Raw genomic sequence first — 7,674 nt, forward strand, 5'->3', positions numbered from 1 at the left:
GTCAGCAAAAAGAGGGAAACACCACACACACACAGACACACACAGACACACACACAGACACACACACACACATACACACACACACACACACACACAGACACACACACACACACACAGACACACACACACACAGACACACACACACACACACACACACACACACTTGGTGGATGAAGCAAGGCTCCAACAACTTTGTTTTTTCTCCCATAGCTTGTATCCCCCAGGGAAGTCGCTCCAGCAGTATAAAAGTTACAATATGATTACAATCTATGTTTCTTTAAGTGAATGATTACAATAAGTACAACTTACAATAGTAAAAAAAACAGCATCCTCCCCTAAATCCTTATACAATTAAACATTTTATGTGTTACAGGTTAAAAAAGAAAATTATTCCCAAGAACCCAAGTACATTCTGTTTAAGTAACTTGTTATAGATTAACAAAGTATAAGCAAGCAATGTATTCTTCTCAGCCCGTTCTTTAACTGGCAGGCTACAGTTTGCAATTACAAAGAAAGGATTAATCATTTTATTATTTATCTTAAAAAGTAATCTTAGAAAAAAAACCAATTTGCTCTTAACTACAGAGCCATCTCTCTAGCTCTCTTTCTTTTAAAGTTTTAAAGAAGCACAACTCTAAATTTTCATATAAAAAAACCCAGTTATTTCTACTTTAAATGCTCAGGGTGTACATATACTCATTAACAATTTGATCAACAGCCCAGCTCTAGCAAGAAAGGCAGGTCAGCTAGTATTAGTCGGGCTGCCATTGTTCTTGTTCCCTGACCTAAAAAAAAAAAAAAAAATCCCTCATGCGATTATCAAGAGTATGCCCACAACTATTCAATATGAAGGCAGAGTTCGATAAGCTGGAACTGCTGGTCAGTGGAGAGTGAAGGAAACCTACCGGGTAAGTAGTCAATGTTCTCCACCGATGGCCTAGAAGTTCCAGAAAGCCGATTCTGGTTTGGATTACCTTCAATAGAGATTGGAATATGAAATCAAGACTAATCACCCACATTCAGCAGGAGAGAAAAATGCAGTTGCAATTTTAAAGGAATTATCAACAAAGCAATAAAGTCTCGATATCAAGCTCTATGTGCACGCTTTAAGGCAGTTTCTGTTGAGCAAAAAGAGACCAAACGCTGCATTTGTGCTATTTTAAACAAGACAATAACCATGATGCAAGAACTACAAAAGCAAACAAACCTGGAGCTAACTCTATTGACTGAAGAAGAGAAAGCCGTGACAGAGCAGTTAAAGTCTCACGTGCCAAACTTATAAAATAGAATGTTAAAGAGGAACTCTGATGGAGAGACCAATTCCAGAGATTCAGAGGTTAAATGTCTAGAGGTTGGGGGCTGATAAGGAAGCCTGACATTTTCCTTGACTGAGAGGAACATAATGCATTTCATATGAGGAAATTGTAAGAAGGGTAGATGTCATACGACTGAAAACCAAAAGAATGGGATGGGAATAAAGCAATGTAAATAATGATATACAGAGTTCATTTTGTCATTTCAGGCAATAAAATCCCTTAGTGCTATTTTTATTTTCTGTCTTCTTTTTGTATAGTTGGCATAATTTTAGATTTTTGGGATTTTGTAAAAATAATATTTATGTATATTTTATTCAGCATGTGAATGGGCAAAATACTTGCATAAATATTTAGGTGTTTGTTTGCTCTTTTGAGACAAGGTCTCACTATGTAGCTCTGGCTGGTCCTGGAGCTCACTATGTAGACCAGACTGGCTCTGAATCGTAGAGATGCCTGCCTTTGCTATCACACTGGGCATTGTCTGTCTGTCTGTCTGTCTGCCTGTCTGTGACAAGGTATCATGTATCCCAGGCTGGCCTCGGAATTGGTGTCAGTAAGGATAATATTTGACTTTGGTACCTCATGAGTGCTGGGATTCCCAGTGTGCGGAAGCACGTCTGGTTTATGTAGTACCAGGGCTCTAACTAGAGCCCTGCTCATGCTAGGCTAGCACAGCACAGCTGAGCCACATCCCAACCCTGTATTTTTTTTAATGTACATTACAGTTAATAACACGCTTACTTGTGTGTACATGGTGTCCAGTATTTCCCAAAAGCTAACAAATCGACAGTCTGTTTTGTGAAAACTTTTAATTTTTTTCCTCCTTCTCATTGCTTGCTAATAATAAACATCATGAGCTTGTTTTAGAAAAAAAAAAGAGTATGCCTTTCTGAACTATAAATTTCCTCCAATTTTTTTACATCAAAGCCACTGACAAAAACATCTTAACCTAGCTTTACTAATAATCTACATCTCTGAATTCTTTCTTTTGGAAAAGATCAACTGCTATTATTGTAAGTGCCAATGACACTACCCAGTGAGGGGCTGAGACCCCTTCAGAGCCTTCGTCCGACTCACAGATTATGAGGGATGCAGTGACCATGAGGGCAACAAGCAGAGACGCTCCATAACAGCATGAAATTCTCAGGACACCTCGTCCTTGGGCTCTGCCTCTCCAAGGCACACCCACCATAGTTGTGCCAACCAGTGGGCAACCCTCCATGAGTTCTAAAGCTGCTTGCTGTTCCTTTTGCATGGACCTCAACATAACACATCGGGAGGGACACAACCCAGAGGACATCAGTAAGAAAAGTGACTTCCTGTGTTAATGTTGGTTCTCCTGCTCAGCCATGATGGTATCTCTATTTTCTGGGATAGTCTCAGTTTGTTCCAATTCCTCCTAACTTAGTATCTGCCAAATTATGTGTGAATTTGGAGATGAGGATGATGGATTTCTTTGATCATCAATTGGTCTAGAGCAGTGGGTCTTAACCTTTCAAATGCTGTGACCCTTTAATACAGTTCCTCATGTCATGGTGACCCCAAAACATAAAGTTACTTCATTGCTACTTCATAACTGTAATTTTGCCGCTGTTATGAGTCGTAAGGTAAATACCTGATATTTAGGATATCTGATATTCAACTCCAAAGGGGTAACGACCCACAGGTTGAAAACCACTAGTGTGGAGCTTGGATTATATCATAGGCATAAAATATACTTACTCATCTTAAAACTGCTCACTGAGGCTCTCTCACAACATCAGCATCCTGCCCTGGCTTGGGCTTTTATAGAGCTTTTCCAAGGCAGATGTGATGGGAAAGACCATTGAATGACAGATAGCTGCAAGAGGCAATTTAGTCACAGAGAACAGGAAGAGACCCTTGGAAGCTAGAAGTGTGAGGTGCTGTGGAGGAGGAGGATTGACATGGAAGGGAAGAAGGCTTGTCCTTACTTTTTACTGCTGAGAAACGGAAGAAAATAAGTGCGAAGCCAAGGAGATTTAACTTAAGTGTCTGCAGCAGAGAAAGCCACAAAATGGTGTCAGCAACCAGACTCAGCGATCATGTAGCTAAGTGAACACCAACTCAGAGTGAGCAGGGAGCTCTGAATGCAGTGTTGGACACAGGACAACTAAGAGTATCTACAATCGTGTCATACCTATTGCACAAGTGCTGTGCTAAGGATCTGTGTCTATACCATCTTTATAGACTCTTCTGGCTGGGCCAGGTTACTGAAGCTCCACAAAGCCACCAATACCCTGGATCATTATTAAGGTCACTTTTACCCATTACGTCTACCTGCAGAATTTGTTTAGTGTACAAGAGTTCCTCATGATTGCACACACACACCAACCCATCTGAGCACATGGGGAGTTGCATAGAGGTAAGACATCCTTTCCTCCACTCTTGCTCCTACCATCTACCATGCCTTTGCTTTATTTGGATGTGGTAGCAAATGCAATTTGGTAGGTTATTTTAGAGCAGTTATCAGCTATTGCTTAATGCCTGCAACCAAACCTCCAGGAAGTGCTAAACTATTTTAAAGTCACAAAAGACAGGTGACAAAAGACAGGTGACAAAAGACAGATGACTGATAAGAGACTGGAACAAGTTATTGTCCCCTGTTTAATTCTCAGTGCATTCTTGGTAGGATTCTAAACATTTCTATAAAAAGAAAATATTTTTCATTCTCTTTACACACTTCAATAATCTTCTGTTTCATGGAAAACAAATTTCCATTGCTTATATATTATATTTCGATTTGTTAGACATATTTTCATATTAGGACAATGCTTATTTTGTTGTTTTTCCCTGGTTGGCTTACTGAATTCAGCTTCACATAATCTTCTCTGCATGATGTCCTCCAAATTCTAATGCCCAAAATTAACCTGTAACCCTCACCTTCCCAAGGACTAGGTAACCTCCTGGAACACTGGGAGTTGTAGTTTTTAGGAATTAACAATGCCTGTGGGTTTGTCTTTATAAACCCCTGCAATGTGTGTCTCCAGGCCACTTGCCAGGGGCCAGCCCCAGTGTGGTCTTCTTTTTTCTTCTCAGTTCTCCTTAAAGTAGCAGAAGGGGGAAAAGTGTAGGCATAGGGTAAGACTTTTGTCTACTAGATACATAGAGTTGCTGTATAATAATAAAAAGTTTACTTATCTAAGTCTAAGTTACTTTACTAATGTAGCTGACCTGCCTTCTGTGTTCCTCTGAGGCCAGAGACTGCAGTCTCTGGCATTTAGCACCTTATCCTAAAACAGCAGGAGATTAAGTAAAGGATTAATTGCTAAGAGCCTTTTCCCTTTTATCCGGAAGTCTCTTGCTTGTCAGGCTAGGGGAAAGTTTAGTGCAATAAACTTCTATTGAACCAAGAGAAGAGAATCAGTTTTCCCTGAAGGGAAAACTTTTACATAAGCAAATGTGTATAAATTCACATAAATTCATATACATATTCATGCATACACATTTATACACTTCCATTCAAACCAGTTGGTTCCATCTTGTATACATTCTCACAATTACATACTTACACATCTATACTTACATATGCATTTGGATCAAAAGACCAAGCACCAGTGCAGAAAGAACCCACTCGTTCTGGATGAAAAATGAGCTCCAATCTTTATTGCATAAAGAAAGAAAAGGCTTCTACTCTTTTAATGCTAAATGAATTTTTAATTTTGTAAGAAGAAACTTTGTTTCTTTTAATAAGACTAAGTCTGCCTTGTTATTAAGAAAAGACCTGTTCTGTTGCATGGTAAGGAGAAGCCTGCCTGCTCCTTCTGATCTCTGCAGCTTCTTCTTTTTTCCTCTTTCCCTCTGCCTTTCTGCACAGTGCTCTCTTAGTTTTTTATGTTACCTATAGTTTCTAAGTTATTCCACTCTGCATTCTCCTTTTAATCTTGTACTCCTCCTGCTCTGATGTCACAATACTGCTCTTAATCTCAATGCCTTTTCTCCCAAGGCTGTGCCTTTACTTCTAAGTTCTTCTTGAGTTCAGTTCTCTCTAAAAGGTTCTCTTGTGTCCTGACTAAAAACTTACCCTCGTTTCTGTTCTAAAAAGTTCTGTTCAGCTCCGTCTAAAAAGTGTTCTGTCTAAAAAGTTCTCCTCAGCTCAGTTCTGTCTCTTCTCTTTGTCCTCAGCACTTATACATCTTTCAGAATACATGTTCACATGGTAAAAAAAAAAAGTTCATCGCAAGTTTACACATAAATTCAAATCATAAATTGAATAAGAAGTTTACAACAGTGAATGTTTACGTGCACATCCATTAGGAGTAATTATCTGGCTAAACATTCATCATCTGTCACAGATCCACAGGTTCACAGAGAGTTAAAAAACATAACTAAGTTATTAGTGAAGTTTTGTATAAATAAACCCAGTCAATATTTTATCTTCTGCCCTAGCAACTATAATAAATCATAGTTCCCTTTTTATGACCGTTGGTTAATAGTTTTACAACCATTTGGAATGTGCTCTGAGTTGTAGAAACGATTAACTGGTGACACTTAGATTCTTGGCAGAGTTCTTGCCAATTCTTGGCATTGTAGTTTTGACTATCATAAAAGAGCTTAATAAATACTGACAAAATTTTAGGAGTTCTTACAGGATCATCATTAAGAATTAAGAAGTCATCCATTTGTCTATATAGCATCACCACAAGACAATATATCTTCATTGTTCTGCAGAGATCTGCTTAAAAGTGTGGGTCAATACCTAGCGATTGTTATATATGTTTAATAATAACAGAAAAAGCATATTAATAGCAAGAATCTTTGCTAAAATGATTTTCTCCTGGGCCTTGCCTATGGGAGCAAATCTGTCGTGGCTTATTTATTCATCCAATGCAGACTCATCTCAGGAAGCTCACCTGCTAGTTATTAGCTTGTCCTATGATGGCTCCTGACACCCCTAGAGTCTGGCAGTTGCTCAGAGTCCTCAAATCTGATCCTGAATTATCCAGGATATTCAGCTGATCCTGAATCATCCAGTTTTCCACAGACTCGGTCCTGGTCTGCAGGCAAACTGCTCCATCAGAAGAAGCTAGACTTCCCACAGTTGTTACCAATTAGGCCACTCCATTAGTGTACTTCTTTTGTTCGGTATGAAAGGATGGATTTGAAATGAAATAGGCCACACTTAACCACCAGGGTGCAGATTGATGGCCTGAAAGCATTGAAGGGGTTAGAGCTTTGAAACAGGAAAATCTAAATAAAGCATGGTGTCTAGGGAGGGAGAGCATCACCTCTCTTCTGTAGCTCAGGGCTCCTCTCATGTCCACAGCTAGGCAGGCACACAGCCAAGACAGCCTCCTCAGACTTCCATCTTCAGAGGAAAATGGCTCCTCAGACTCCGTGTGCTACTTTGGAAACATTAAGCTGAGTGAACTATGGGGTCATCTAACAGGTTAATGATCCAAATTATTAAACGAGCCATACTAATCTATCCCGTGAGAGCTGTGTCAGCCATCCAACATCTGAAAATGAGGGCACGAGGAGAGAGATGCTGAATGTGTGAGCAGCTTGCACCCCTCACTCGGAAGCTCATGCTCTGACTACAGCAGAGAAGAAAGTATAGCAGGGTCTTCTATACATCTGCTACCCAGGTCTGCGACACATGTACGTATGTGATAAGGTTGTCTCTCTGCTTTCAGAATGCAATATGCTGCATATTAAGCTTTAACTTCTGGGTTTTTTTGCCTACTTTTCTCTTAGCATCATGACTAGCTTGCCTCTGCCAACTGTGTTAATGGCTTCAATTGTGCCCATCCACTCCCTTAAATTCCATTCACAGTCCTGGCACGCTCACACATAACCCTTCTACACTAGTCCCTTAGGCATGACATCATGTTCAGGTTTTCTCAAGGGTATTGTTTAATCTTTAAACTGGAGGGAAAAAAATGGAACCAACAATAGAGTTCTCTGAAACAGGCTTTGATGGTTATCTCAGATAGAGTTGCCATAGACAGCTTAATCTAAAATGAATTCTAAAACCCCCAAAATGAAATGTCATTCCATTCTGGAAAAATGTGTGTCCACCACTAGGAACTGTGCTCAGGCATCACTGAGTCTCATAAATGAAGGAAATTCTGTCTCATAAACACAGTAGAATCCAGACCTCCTGAGGTTAAGCAGGGACCTGAAAGTTGAAGAAAAGAAAATGTCCCTGAAAAAGTAGCTTGTTCTCGTCTTACTGTGTGGGAGGCAGAATACTGAAATGACACACTAGTGACCGTCCTTCCCTCTTGAGCAAGCCTCTGACCTTGGAGTGCAGATAGGACCCAAGAATATGCTTGGTATTATACAATATATAAACAATGCAATTATTACACATGCAAGGTATTAATGGTGCAATTAG

At 39.7% G+C, this 7,674-nt stretch overlaps 1 long non-coding RNA gene and 1 pseudogene across 1 annotated transcript in view; one reads left to right on the top strand and one right to left on the bottom strand.

The window, feature by feature from the left end:
* Gm34654 overlaps positions 1-1,141 on the bottom strand; it is a 55,408-nt gene extending 54,267 nt beyond the window's left edge. Inside the window, exon 1 of the long non-coding RNA XR_379642.4 lies at positions 906-1,141. This is a non-coding gene — a long non-coding RNA (predicted gene, 34654). The remainder of the gene's footprint in view (positions 1-905) is intronic.
* On the top strand, positions 818-1,282 carry Gm19572 (annotated as a pseudogene).
* The last annotated feature ends 6,392 nt before the right edge of the window (positions 1,283-7,674 follow it).

Source organism: Mus musculus, chromosome 9, assembly GCF_000001635.26.
Source record: "Mus musculus strain C57BL/6J chromosome 9, GRCm38.p6 C57BL/6J".
Classification (NCBI taxonomy): Eukaryota; Metazoa; Chordata; class Mammalia; order Rodentia; family Muridae; genus Mus; species Mus musculus.